At 37.2% G+C, this 15,260-nt stretch overlaps 1 long non-coding RNA gene across 3 annotated transcripts in view; it reads right to left on the bottom strand.

Annotated features, from left to right (window-relative positions):
• LOC134474595 (uncharacterized) overlaps positions 1–9,812 on the bottom strand; it is a 64,869-nt gene extending 55,057 nt beyond the window's left edge. For all 3 annotated transcript variants that reach the window (XR_010045459.1, XR_010045466.1, XR_010045477.1), the window contains exons 1-2: positions 9,742–9,812; positions 8,200–8,298 (exon numbers count right to left, since the gene is read on the bottom strand). This is a non-coding gene — a long non-coding RNA (uncharacterized LOC134474595). The remainder of the gene's footprint in view (positions 1–8,199; positions 8,299–9,741) is intronic.
• Between the last annotated feature and the right edge of the window lie 5,448 nt (positions 9,813–15,260).

The following is a 15,260-nucleotide window of genomic DNA, read 5'->3' as shown; positions in this document are numbered from 1 at the left end:
GCTTTAGTGGAGGCCGAGTGTCTGCGGCAAGGGCTCTCCCTCTAGACCATAATAGGTGAGATACCATCTTATCTTTGGGAGCAGCGATCAATGGATGATGTCTGATATTCATTGATCAGGAAATGGTAACACACATGTTATTTAGAGGTATGGAAATAACCCCAGGAGAACTAAAACCACGGGCAGTCATGAGAGGTTGTCTTCAGGGGGTAATATCTGGGAGGACAAGAGGTGAATAGAAGGCACATTATTTTTCATTTTGAGCATTTGTGTATCTTTCACTTTTAAACCAAGTATATTAATTTAATTCTCTCAGACAGATTCAAACAAAAGAAATGTAAATAAAAGGGAAATAAATGAGTCAAAATACACTAGCAAAATGATAGAAATATGATGATGTGTGATTACAGGTTGAGAGACTCTGTAAAGTTGGAAAAGAAGAGGATGTAATGAATTCTTCCACGAGTTCCCCTTTTCCCCCCTATTTATTTACATAGGAAACAAGCTGGATCAGAAGGGGAGAAATTACTTGGCCTAGTTCTTCCGGAGGATTGTGCCTTCTAATAATCTTATCTCAGCCACACAGTCCTGCAGCAGTGGTGAGAGCGGGGAGGTGGAGCTGGGCTGAGCCGGGACCCAGATCCTCCCTCCGCACTGCACCCTGAAGGACACATGGGTCCCATTAGCAGAACTAATTTCCACTCTTTTAATCACAATCTCTCTAATGGAGGGACGTTGCTCTGGGGAGTCAGGACTGCAGAAGTTGGGCCTGTTATTAGGATGGGAAGACAAAGGGAAGCTTTATACCTGGATTTTAAAAAACGACCTTGTTCAGCAATGCTCTGGTTCTGTGATCTTGAAGAAGCCACTTGATATCTCTGTGACTCATTAGCCAGATCTATAAACTAAAGGTGAAGCAAAGGACCTGTACGGCAGGAATGATGCAAGGAATAAATCTGTCGATACACATCAGGTACTTAGAATAGGGCATGGCACATGTTAAAGGTCATAAATGTTAAATTTTCCAGCCTCATACACTAAACTCCTAAGATTTTAAGAAAAATGTGTAAATAAAAGAATTTTGTGGATCTGAAGCCATGATGCATATTGAGAATAAAAGCAGATATAAAGGTTTTCTGTAAGCTATCTAAATATACCAACACCCATGATGAGTGTCATCATTGTATACTGCAAACATGTCTAATTTTTAGAAATGAAAAACACAATTGTATCGATAATATTTCCTTAATGAATTAGAAATTTTGAAATAAAAATACAGATGATGTGTTGCATAGCAGAAGAGACATTGCTGAAGAGAAAATTAGAGAAGGCAAGAAAGCTGTAACAATTATTCAGAAATTAATCCCACAGAGATAAAGAGCAGAAAATATAAGCGTATGACAGAGAATGATGAACTTGTTACTTATTACACAGATTACTATTAATTACAAATTAATGAATAAACCTATCTATTTAATTACAAAGATGAAAATAATATTTCAATGGATAAAGCTGAAAGACACCATCCTAACCGTGTAGTCAGAGTTAGTATTAGCAGTCATAAGCTGTAATACCACCCCCCCTGCACATGTGGCCCTAAGAAAGGCACATCATTACTGGTCTCTTCTTCCCAGGGGTGCTTAAACTCAATTCATTCAAGAAAAAAAATCAGACAACTCTAAACTTAGTGATGCTCTTCAAAATAATTGGCATGGGTACTCTAAATGGTGTCAAGGTCATGAAAAGTAAAAAGAGTCCAAGGCACTGTTAGATTGCAAAAGTCAAGGAGATCTTTCCATTCCATGAGGAATCCTGGATTAGATCCCAGGGCAGGAAAATGGCATCAATGGAAAATGTGATGAAATCCAGACAAGGTCTACAAATATTTAATGGTGTTATACCCCTCTCAATTTCCATATTTGTCAATTTTATTATAGCTATATTAACATTTAGAGAAGATGTGGAAAGGGATTACTAAAATTCTGTGGACTGCTTTTTGCAACTTTTCTGTACATCTAAAATTATATAAAATAAAACTTGTGAAATCACTTAAAACAATGCCTAATACAGAGGAAGCATTTAATAAATGGTTATTGCTTGTTTTGGCTATTTTTGAAAGTAACCTTTGAGAAGCAACCCTATATCCATGTTTCTTAACCAGCGAGCTGATTTTCTAGGTCACTCATATACCGTATGTTGTCCTTAAGTAAAATGTCTTTTACATTTATGTACTCATTTTTTTCAAAGGTATGCAAAATGAATTTCTTAACTCATAAAGCACATATTCATGTAAGACTATAGCTGTAATATTCTGTATATCTATCAAGAAGTAAAATCTATTTTCCCCTCCCTTGAGTCTAGATTGACCCAGTTAATCGCTTTAACCAAAAGATATAACGAGATGAAAACTCCCAAAGGAAAAAAGATCTAGAGTCACCATAGTGACAGACTGACATAGAAGAATGATAATTAGCCTGACAGCTGACTTCCAGATAACAATAATGGAAACATACACACGGTGGAATAATACCTTCATTGAGCTAAAAGAAAGTATTAGTTGATTTGGAAAATAACTTTAGAAATGTCTTTCAAAAACTGAGCAAAATAGACATCTTTCAGTCAAATGATGAGTGTTCACAGAATTCAAAAGGATATATTTCAGGAGAAAAAACAGTGATATAAGATATAAGCAGAAAAAAAACAGCACAGGTATAGTAAATAACATAGGTATACTTAAAAATTATCCATAAAATACAGTAATAATGGTATCTTGTGAGGTTTAAGAAAAGGAGAAAAACTGACATTCACAACAAAAACAAATAACTTAAGAGGAGAGGTAAGCAGAGACAAACTGCTATAAGAGCATTTTACTGTTCTAAACACAGTTTTTAAAAGAAAAGTATTCCCAGGCATGGTAGTGCTTGCCAATAATCCTAGAATTCCAGACTTTTGAGGCAGGAGGACCACCCAACACCAGGTTAATTTGAGTTACACAGTGAATTCAAGGACCTCCTGGAGTACATAGAGACTTTATCTCATAAAACTAAAAGTTACATATAAAAAATTGCAATATTGACAGAATTTATATATTGGGTATGCTAGTTGTATACATAAACATTTCTAGGAAAATAACTAAAAATATAAATACAAGGAAAAGTGAAATGAGGAATTAATTATATTCAATCAAGAGGAAAAAAGGAGAGAAAACCACAACAGGTTCAAGACAAATAGTATCATAGCAATAAGAACTGCTCTACATCCAGATAAATTAAAACTTATAATACATGCAATGAATTAAAATGTTACGTGTAGTACAGCATGGTAGAGGAAAAAAAGACTCGAGGATCAGTGGAACAGAACAGAAGATGCAAAAACAACTTTAAGCACATGCAGTTACCTATCTTTGACAAAGGAGCCAAACACTTTCACTGGAAGAACGGACGATAGACTCTTTGATAAACAGTGATGGAAGAATTGGCTTTCCACACGCCAAAAATTGAATTATATCTCTCACCATGCACTAAACTAAAATTGAAATGGGTCAAAGATCAACATATTAAAACAGAAATAATCTGCAGGAAGATAACATAGATAGAACTCTTAAAGACATAAATGTAGGCAAGACTTATGAACAAAGTCCTGATTGCATAGGAAATATCACAAAGAACCCAACAACTGGGATCTCATCAAATCACAAAGCTTCTGGACAGTAAAAGAAATCACCAAAAGAGCAAAGAGACAACCCACAGAATGGAAAAATAAATTCCAGCTGTTTCTCAAAGGGTTAACATCTAAAATATACAAAGAATGCAAAAAAAAAAAAAAATCAGGTCCTTCAACTTTAAAGAACCAATCAGAAAATGAGCATCTGAGATAGACAATTTTAAGATAAACATAGAAACAGCAAATAAATATATACAAAAACTACTCAACACTACTGGTCGTTCAAGAGAGGTAAATTTAAATAATGCTGAGATTCTATCTCATTCTAGATAGAATGGCTATCATCAAGAAATCAACCAATAACAAATGCTGGTGGGATCGTGGAGAAAAAGGAACCCTTCTCCATTGTTAGTGGGAATGTAGACTGGTGCAACCACTGTGGAGATCAGGATGAAGGTGTCTCAAAAAACTAAAATGAGAGGGCTCCATTTGACTGGCTAGTCCCTTTCTAGGTATCTTCCCAAAAGAATTAAAAGCATCATACCATACTGATATATTTGAAAGACAATATATAGCAGCTAAATCTTGGAAACAGCCCATATGCCCATCAAAAAATGAATGTGTAAAGAAAATACAGAGTACTACTCAGATATAAATTTGATTCATTTGTAGGGAAAAAGATGCACCTTCAGACCATAATCTTAAGTGAAATAAATCAGACACACAGGTTTAAATATTGCGTTGTTTCTCTGGTGTGAGAAACCCAAAGAGTAAATAAGGAATAAAATGGAGGATAGATCCTGGGAAGAAGGAAAAATATGTTCAAATAGGAAGGGAAACAAGGGAGGTGGGGAAAGAGAAAAGGGAGAAAAAGGAGAACGGAAGGAAAAATTGGAAACAAAGCTCGTGTAAACGCAGAGGAGGAGAAGAGGAGGAGAAGGTTTAAAGGAGAGGAGGAGAGTGGTGGAAAAAAAGTAGCATTGAGATGTGTTATGTACAGGTACAAGTTCCCTATGATGAACGAGATCAATATGTACGACAAATGTACACTAATAAGAATAAAGTTAAAAAACAAATTGTTACAGTAAAAAGGCTGTCAAGCTCAATAAGAAAAATAATTGATTTAGACTACTGCACATCAGGAGGGAAGGCTGAATTTTTCAATAGATATTGTTTACACAATTTGTAATATTCATGAAGATGTATTAAATAAAGCCTCAAACCTCCCTTCACAAGTAAAATTGACAGATGAAAGGTAGATAGTGAAAGACAAACTCTCCGAGAACGATGTGTGAAGACGGTTGTATATTCTCAGCACAAGCAAAAGGATTTTTAAAATGGACACACACATAAAAATTATGAGACAAATGTTATAAATACACTTCATAAACCTGAATAACTTTTATTCCTCAAACTATTTATTAAGAAGGTGAAAGGCAAGCTTTAAATTCATAATATATATAACTGACAAAATATCAGGATGTTAAGTATGCTTTCTACAACTGAGCACTTATAAGAAAAATACAGCGAGAAAATGTACAGAACATTGTCTAGATAACAGCACAGAAGAAATCAAATGAAGTGGCTAATGAACAAATCACACACACACACACACACACACACACACACACACACACACACACATACACGGTAAAAACCGTAACACGATGCAGTGTCATTGCCACCATGTTGGCAAACTTTTTAAACTCTCTTCACCCTCCCATGCCTAGTGTTCCGTGTATGGAACACCCGTAACAATGGAACATAATAAAAAATTTTTGTTTTCAATCTCTTCTTTCTTGAATTTTTCTAGGTGGCATATGTGGATTTCATGCAAAAATTCCAAAAATTGCCATCTTTGTCATACACAGAGTTAATTCCAAGGGCAATGAAGATGTGGACCAAACAGAACACTTCTACATTACAGATATTCGGACCACCCTGAAAGGCAGCTTGACACCATGCAGCCGAAGATGTTCACCCCTTACAACTCAGCACGGTGAGGGCGAACACTTTAGAATCCAGAGCCTACACTACAACCCAAACCCTCTTATTTACCACAAAACACCCATATTTCAATGAAACCTGAATACTGAGGGTTTTGTTTAGAAGAAAAACAACTCATTCATTAACATCTTGGGCCTTAAAAAATAAATAACACACGTGCCCTAGGTTCACCACAGCTGACTTGGCACATGCATACGGGACGGGCAGCCTGTGCGAGATGTTCATAGGGACATTGTCTGAGACAGAAAAAGGAAAGTAAATCGTAGTAATAATTATGGTATTACAGTAATAATAGCACAGTTTACATAGTGTTTAGAATACACAGTAGTCCCTCTTGCCCAAAGGGATATGTTCCAAGACCCCCACTGGGTATCTGAACCTAGATAGTACCGAGTCCTATAAATACACTGTGTTTTCCTAGATATCCTTAGTTTTGTTAGGCAGCTTTCTGTCCTTGTACTGAAATATCTGAGCTAATCAACTTGCAAAGTGAGAAAGTATATCCTGGGTCACAGTTGTGGAGGGTGCAGTCCATGATCAGCTGGCCCTATTGTTTTGCCTGTAGTGAAGCAAAATATGCAGACACCTTGGCCAGGAAGCAAAAGAGAAAGAGAAGAGGGATCTGGGACCCTTCAAGGACACTCCCATAATGGCCTAAAAGCCACACAATGTGCCTCTCCCGAATGCTCGGCTTCCTACAATAGCACCACCCTGGGTTCACGCTTTGAACTTGCAACCTCTGAAGAATATTCAGCACTCAAAGGCTAGCAATGCCTATGAGAAGGCCTAATTCTATCATGTGAGCATGAACCAAATGCTCAAAATCAATCTCCCATTTCAGATACTTGAAGAGGAAAACTCCATAATTTCAATATCTATGATAAATCATTATAATTAACAGCACAAAGAAGCAGCAGAAAATTAGCTATGCAAAAGCACATTTTGTTCTTCCTAGTCAAACTTCAAAACCACAGAATGTGTAAGAATCCTTTAAGATAATGATCTATAATTTTTGTCTCTACATAGAGTAAAATTTTAAACAAATGCTTTGGTGAAATGATTACCAATGGCTCCCACACATCAATATTTGAAAAGGAGAAACTTTGTTAGTTCTTCCCAAATTATAAATCCCTGAGGTACAAAGTTCTTTCTTATAATATGCTATGAAACTTTTCTCCCTGAATTCTACTCTGGAATTTTCCATTTTGTGTTTTTAGACTCTGTCTGGCTGCAAGTTCATAACTGAAGCCACAGAAAGAAAAACCACAGCTAAGACGGACCTACCGCTCCAGGAACTTCCACAGTTACATTTTTAACTCACTCACTTCCTCGGGTGACAAGAGTGTTATCACGCTCATATTACAGATAAATGCAATGAGGACATAAATCAGACTCACATGTGTAAACACTGTTATTGCCCTAGTGTAAGAAGGCGGAAGAGTAAATAGGATCTAAAAGGTCTGAGAGATAATGGGAACTGGGGAGAAACTGAGAGGAAGGAGAAACTGGGATGGGGAACGGAGAAAAGAAAAAAGGAAAAAGGAAATATTTCAATGAGATAATACATACTTATACTACTAATTTGTATTATTTCATTGAAAACAAAGATTTGTGCTGATAGTGTCTGATCCATTTATCACGCCTATACCTTGCAATCTGAGCAACTACTTTGAAAATAACAACACACAATGTATCAACCATTATTACTATCCTATTAATCTTGTTTAGAAATTTTCATCATTTCTCATGTTTTTTTTCCTGAAAATAAAAAAAACCTTGCCATTGTCACATAATAAATGGTGAACCCAAGATTTAAACAAATGCATAGAGTCCTATGTGCTATGCTTTTAATCACTAATCAGCCCTATCTCCCAAGATTTTTAATCATGAGATGATATTTGCAGCTGTGGCACTGGTGACTTAAAGGTACTTAGCAAAATGCAGATAATCCCTAAACCAAAGTGATGAATGAATGGGCGGGTGTCACTGCAGAATACAGATTATGCAATTTACTTACATAAAAACTTGTAAAACTGAATAGTCTGAGGCAAACATGATAAAGGATGACTCTTTATTCTCATATTTAAAAGGAAACCTGGAGAACTTATATTGCTTATAGATAAAAGTAATCACTATAATGTATGTGGCAAAACTATAAAGGAAATAATGAACACAAAATTATGGAGAATGCTTTGAGCATACAAGAAGGATACAAGGAATTAGTTTAGTATTCAAAAGCACAGTAGACTAACTACAGCCTACAGTTATATTTCAAAATAACTAGAAGACTTTAAAGTTCCAAAAATAAAAGTAATACATGTTTCAGATGAAAATGCTAATTGCTCTGCTTTTATTATTATATATTGTACACATTTATCAAATTGGTATATTTCATAAATATTTATAAGTATGTCAATTTTTAAAAAGCAAAATAAATGACAGGAACAACAACTAGAAAAATCAAGCGAAGGAAAAAGTGGACTGTACTAATTTTAAAATATATAACATGCTGGATGCAGTAGTACATACCTGTAATCCCAGCACTCTGGAGGCTGAGGGAGGAGAGCCATGAGTTCGAGGTGCACCTGGGCTACATAAGTTCAAGTCAGCCTGACCTGTATAGTAAGACTATCTCAAAAAGGAAAAAAAAATTAAAATATATATCAAAAGAACACAACATCGAAAGTTGGAGAAGAGACTTCAAAAATAATGCTTCTTAATGGGGAATTTGGGGCATTTATATGCTCATTGTACTTTTATTTGGTAACATATGCATGTTCATAAATATTTCATATATTCAATATTTAATGAAAACTTAATGTTCATTAAGAATAGGAAAGAAATCAGAAAAATGTAATATTAGATCTAAATCAGTATTGACTGTTTAGAAAAAAAGGTATTTTCATAAAATTTGAACCTAAAACCCCAGTCAATAGCCACATAGGATCTAGATAACAAGAAGACAAATAATAACATGCTTTTTTGGTCAAATACAAATTAAAAAATATAAATACTAATTAATTCAAAAGTTCGTTAGAAAAATATTTATGTATTATGTCAGAAAAGAAGAAAAGGCTTTAGAAAGTAAGATAAAGAGTATTACTTTCTAGTCAGTGTGGGAAATTTTTCAAAACTAAACAGTGGTAGGAGACACATGCAGTTAAAGCTATAGAGATAAACATGCAAAATAAATAGCTAAAAGAATTGGAAATAGTTGCTTAGGAAAGTGAAAGAGATAAAGTTTAAAACACCTATTTTTATTGGAAGCTTTGTAGTTTGCTGGTTTGTTTACTTATCTAGCAGTAGTGAGGATTGAGCCCAGGGCTTCCTACATCCCAGGCAAGTGCTCTCATACTGAGCTACATCCTCAAACCTTTGTAAATTTTAGTTTAAGACAATGTCTTGTTAAGTTGCCCCAGCTGGCCTCAAAATTATAATTTTCCTCCCTCTGCCTTCCAGTGGCAGGATTCCTCAAAACAACACTGAGATTGTATCTCATTATTTTACAATAGTACAATACTATTATTCCCAAAATTATTGAAAAGGCGCTTTCTACAATTCCAACAGCAATTTATTATTCTTAAAATGGTTAGCAAATTAAAAATAGAATCTAAGGTCTTCAGTTTGGGGCAGATGCCTGTCAATGTTATGCAAGATATTAACATTTATTACTACCAAATACTATTCAACATAGCCAGTGCCCAAAAAAGGGGAAAAAAATACAAGAGGAAGAAATAAAGTTTACAAAAAAAATTGAAAAGGTATAAAACTGTCTATCCACAGATGAAATTGTCTACCTAGAAATCTGAAGAAGCTTGACTGAAAACTATTGGAACTTATTTAAGAGTTCAGCAAAATAACCAAATATAAAACCACTAGATACAAATCAACAACTTCTACAAAGCATTTACCAATTAAAATAGGTCTTATTTATGATAGAAACACAGGCTGTATGCTACCTGTAAATAAATCAAACAAAATATACCAAAACTTTTTGAGGAAAAAAAAGCATAAAACTTGTGCAAGTCACTTTTTTAATAAAAGACATGTGCCCAGCATGGTGGTGCATACCTGTAATCCTAGCACTTGGGAGGCTGAGGCAGGAGGATCGACAATGGTCCAAGTGAGTTCAAGGTCAGCCTGTCTCCAAAAAAAAGAAAAAAAATTTAAAAGACATGAATAAATGAAGAAACATACCATGCTTGTGGGTGGTAGAGTCAGTAGTATGTTTCACTTCTCCCCAAAATAATCTATATAATACAATCTCAGTGAAAATCAATGAGGCAGTAGCAAACAGAAACACTGAACTGACACCCAAGATTTGGTGCCAGATTTATTTGCATTGCTGGGCACTGATGGGGATCATTCCCAGAATATCGGTCCCTGATCTCTGGTGGTCTAGGGCCTACACAAGTAGGATAAGCAAGCAGGAAGTACAGAGCCAGAATGGCTTGTCAACTGGGGATTGGCTTAATCAGTGTGCATCATAGTGACCAGCTATGCGTCACAGTGAGCAACCATTTCTAAGAGACAGGAGCAACCGGATCTGGAACAGGAACTGTTACCTGGGCAACCAAGAAACTGAAGTCTACTGGTTGGATGAGGCCATTTCTGTTACAGCTACATCAATCGAGATTCCAGCAAGAATTAAGAGCATTCCCAGTTTAGTATGTGAAGGTTAATACAGGGCCTATTTAAACAGGGGAGAAGGAAATCACGAGGAAAAATTCCATAAGACAGAGTAGCAACCACTCTGAAGTCCAAAGGGGCAAGGAGAGACTCTAGAAAGTAGTTGGAAAAGAGGGCCGCTTGGAGAAGAGAGGTGACCCTCAACAGAGCCACACAGCCTCCTAAAGCAGCCCTGCAGGCAGAAATCCAAGAGAACAAACGTCTCGGCTTCATCTTCCTCCGTTCTCTTCCATCTGAGATCCTTCACCGCCTGGTCCAAGTGCTGGGCCCAGAACGTGGTCTGTATATTTCAGTTTCCTGGGGCAGCAACAGGCTGAAGAAGGGTAAAGGATGGATCTGCAAAGAGGAATAGGACCTATCTGACACTGTGGTCAATGAAGAGAGTCAGAAAAAGACCTTTGTGTACAAAGGGCAATCAAAAATATGACATGATATTTTAAAATTATTTGAAAGAAAATTTATAACAGTAAAAGACTCCTTGCTATTAATATCCCTCAAAATTGTCCCCCTCACTTGGAACAGGCTTATCTCATCATCTTTGCTGATTCCTGTAGTTCTGGAGGTCCTCCTGGATGAGTGCCTGCGAGATGTGATTTTTTTTTTAAAGTGCTGTCACTGGTGCCTGCAGGTGCCCTTCAACAGAAGAGGGAGGTTTGCAAAGATAGTGTAGTGGCTCCTCACCCGCCTAATTCACTGGACCTGGGAACTTCTGTCTTCTCCAAAATCAGCATGACTACGAAAGGTAAATATTTTGAATCAGTTCAGGACATTGGCCACAACAGTGAAACTAAAGACATTCACAAAAAGGACTTCCCAAATTACCTCAGAAAATGGCAAGACCAATGAGACGGGTGTGCTCAAAGCCAGGGGAAGCATTCTGAGGGGGAACTAGCAGCAATGTTTCTATTACTTAGCAGTTTTTTAAAAATTTAAACACACACCGGATGTTATGATCACAGTACACATATGGGAATTTGAAAAATGACAGGTAGTTTTTCAAGTAAGAGGAAAGATTAATTATTCAAAAAATAGTATGAGAGCCATGGATCTTTATCTAGGGAGGAGGAGTGATCTAATTCCTGTCTCATACTAATAAAGATAACTTCCAGGTGGAAAAAAAATGCCTAACTATAAAATAGAAAACTATAAGCCAATTAGGAAAAAAATATAATATTTTGAAACCTATAAGCAGAAACCGTAGACAGATAAATCTAAATGCTGCATTATAAGCTAGCATTAAATAATTATAAGAAACCAAGAGAAAATATTTTCATATATTAAAACTAGTAACCAGAATAAATAAAGAACTCCTAGAAGCTTATAAGAAAAGAACAGCATAACAGAAAAATAATCGGAGGATATAAATGAGCGGTTTGTAGCATTTTTACACGTACTAAACTGGGAATACTGAGCCTCGCTGATAACCAGGAAAGCGTTAACTTAAAAGGCTCCCTCTTCACTCACCTGATGTCCCACATGTTCCTTCCTCTAATCTCAGGTGTGGTGAGATGTGAAGAAACAGGCAGTCTGTCTGCACTGCTGGTGGCAGTGAAAATCAATACATGCACACAGAGGTCAACGGATAGCGTCTGTTAGAATAGAACCGTGCTCGTCTGCTCGCCCTCTTCCATCATTTATAAGAAACACAAAGCATTTACCAATAAAGGAGCAAGCACAGACCTAAACTGGATACGTACTGCCCTGCAGGACCAGGTGGCACTGAAAAGGAGGATTCTAAGGTGTGTTGTTAACTTGGAAAGAGCAAGCTGCAAAATGATATGAATAACACACCTTATGCATTAAAAACACGATCATAAAATATGGGCCCGAGGGAAATGTTTGCAGGGAATACAAGCCAAATGTAAGAACAGTGGTAACTTCGAAGGCTCAAGTTAGAAGAGTAAGATTTGTGATGGTGATTGGAAACACTAGCTCTGTTACTATTGTTCTTTGTTTTGGATTTTTAAAAAAGTATATGACTATGGCATCTGTATCACTCTGTGATGCTACTGCTCAGGGTTCTGTCCTTGGCCCTTCAGCCTGTTTACTGTAAGTCTTTCACCCATGTGAAGTTTGAGACACCCATATGCTCATGATTCCAAAATCGCTATTCTCTCCCCAGCTGATGTTTGAGCAACACGTAGATGTCAAGCCCAAGGCCTCAGAAGTGTTCTCGGCTTTTCCCATGATTGCGCTGAACAAGCTTCTCTTCAGGGAGCAGAAGTCAAGAGGAAGTTAGGGGGCCTATCTGAAAACAAAGCTTTTCCTGGACTCCCCAGTAGTGACCAACCGGTCTCATCTGGCAGGACTTGTCTGATGTGTACTTTAGTTCCAAAGGATGCTGGAAATTTTAACTGGCACATTACTATGCTAAGAGAAAGAGCATTTCCAGACACCAGCTGCACCAAATGACCAAAACACACTCCTTGTGTGCCTCCCTTCAGCTGCTCCTCCTCCGCACTCCCCATCAACACATCTACCGAATCCCACGTGGACCGCACGGTTGACTCCTACACCTCCATTCTCACCTGGGAGGTCACCAGGTCTTTCCCAACTCTTCCCATGCTCGTCCATTTCTGTCCTCTCCTTGGACTCCTGCCTGCCTTCTCTAGGGTCCTCTTGCCCTCTGACCCAGCCTTTGCTGATCAGCCAAGGTGATCTTTCTAAAAGGCAGCAACAGACCAAGAGACGGTCTTACATTGCTTCTAGGACAAATGTTCTTATCACTGTTTCCAGGCCCTAAATGATCTGGCCCTTAACTACCGCTCCAGATGTATGACACATTCTTTAGCCACCCTAGACTTATTACCCACTCCACTAATGAGTAACACTTTCCCCCAAATTTGTGGTTTTCCTCTAGCTAGAATACTCCCCACCTCTACCTGCCATATCTATTTTTTTACCTACCATATCTAAATATCATTGTTATCATCTTCAGGGCTTGACTAAAGAATCTTTCCCTCCAAAAGATCTTTCTCCAATTCTTCCTTGCAATGAAAGGATGACACCATAATTAGTCACCTTCATTGCCAAAACAATCACCAAATCTCATTGGCTTACAGCAACCAACACCTAATTTTTTCTCATGTGTTCACATAACAGCTACTTACCAGTCAGCTCTGTTTCGGTGTCTTCTTGTTTCAGGGGGCAGCTGATGGACCAGCCTGTCTGTGACACGACATCCTCACTGGGGAAGCATGTTAAAACATCAGCTCAGACCTGGCACACATGACATCCTCTCACATTCTATTGACAAAACTGGTCCCATGGCTAACTCTTTCATATTTGGACCATGATGCATTTCTCCAGCAGGAAGGCAACACTCACATGGTAATAAAAGACAATATTTAATTCTCATACTGATAAAGAAGAACAAAATAAGTAAGACTACTTAGTCAAACTACTATAATGATGATACTATACTTATCAGGTACTGAGTGTTGGTTATGAGCTAGCTTCATGTCAAATGCATTGTATAATTTTTCATTGTATCCACAGTAATAGCTAATACTCTCACCGTCCCCATATACAGATAAGAACACTAAGATGAAGGGCATTAGGGCAACTTGCTCCAGGTCTTCTAGTGAGTAATTAAAGCCTAGATTTAAAACCAGTTCTACAATCCAACTAGCCAGCCTTTCTGGTAAACCATGCAAGCTATGCAGGGTCCAGAAAGAGAAAAATCAGTGCCTCTTGTGTAAGCCTACCAACATGTGGGCTTAGAATCAACCCCACCCCACCCCCATTCCCAGAAATAACCAGCTGGTTCAGAGGACAAGCAGCCAGCAGTCTGAGCATCTATTGGAAGGATGACAGTATGCAATATAGCAAATACAGGGGATTTCCTTCTATCTCGTCTTTGAAGTCCAATATTGTTCCCACTGTTTTGTTTTGTTTCAATTAATTGCTTTGCTTTATTCAATGTTCTATTTTGATTGGTTTTATTCTGTTTTGCTTTGGTTTGATTTTTTTATGTCCGACAAGATGGACAACTATTGTGAAGATAACAAGATATACTATGGTAGCTACTGTTGTTTTCCTAGTATCCTGCTTTGAAGTTGTGTATCATATCACTGCTTTGTTTTCATTGGCTTTATTCTGTTTTGTCTTGTTGCATTTTATTATCTTTAAAATAAAAAAATAATTTTTAAAAACTGTCTTCTCAGAATCCATACTTTAAATACAAGGATGATCAAAAAAGTGAAAATTTAAATTTAAAAAAGTACAGTAAAAATTACCAAAAAACAATGAAATAAGTCTATTTCAACAAAGGGAGAGTATTTGGGGTATTTTAGGGGAGATTAATAATAATCTGTGCTTCACTGTAACAAATATTTTTATTTAAACATTTGCTATTTGCTTGGATCAGCTGTCTATGTTATGTCTGCCTAGTATAAGGATTACAGATGGCTTCATCCTCGTCACCAGATCCGGGACTGTGTAATTTCTGGCTTTGCCACAGTCCAAGTGACTATGAAAAATATATGTTTTGAGTCAGTTTTGGACATCACAGCAACCATGACAGCTCAACTAAAAAAACAGGAAAGAGAGCATCCAGAATAGCCTCAGAAGGCTGAAAGCATGATGGGAGACTATCTTCAGGGGATGAATGGCAATGTGTCACTTACTGTAATAAATTTTTAATTTAAACACTTACCTATTTTTTCCTTGATACCCAGTAAAACCGCAGTGGTGAGCTTTTTCTGTTTCTCCTTCCTGGTCCCCCACCTCAGCCTTTGCCACAGAATCGTAATTTCCTGAGTAATTCCAAGACAAGAGCCACAAATAGCACAGTGCCTGTCACACAGCAGGGTTCAATGTTACAGAATGGAATAAACTCTCACAACTGCCATCCCCTGTTTTTCAGTTAATTACCTTCCGCTCCAAGTATCAGCTCCTTC

This window comes from Cavia porcellus, unplaced genomic scaffold (assembly GCF_034190915.1).
Source record: "Cavia porcellus strain 051 isolate PalLab524CR breed Dunkin Hartley unplaced genomic scaffold, mCavPor4.1 scaffold_1, whole genome shotgun sequence".
NCBI lineage: Eukaryota > Metazoa > Chordata > Mammalia > Rodentia > Caviidae > Cavia > Cavia porcellus.
The sequence above is the reverse complement of the archived record's forward strand: the minus strand, read 5'-3'. Positions and strand labels throughout refer to the sequence as shown.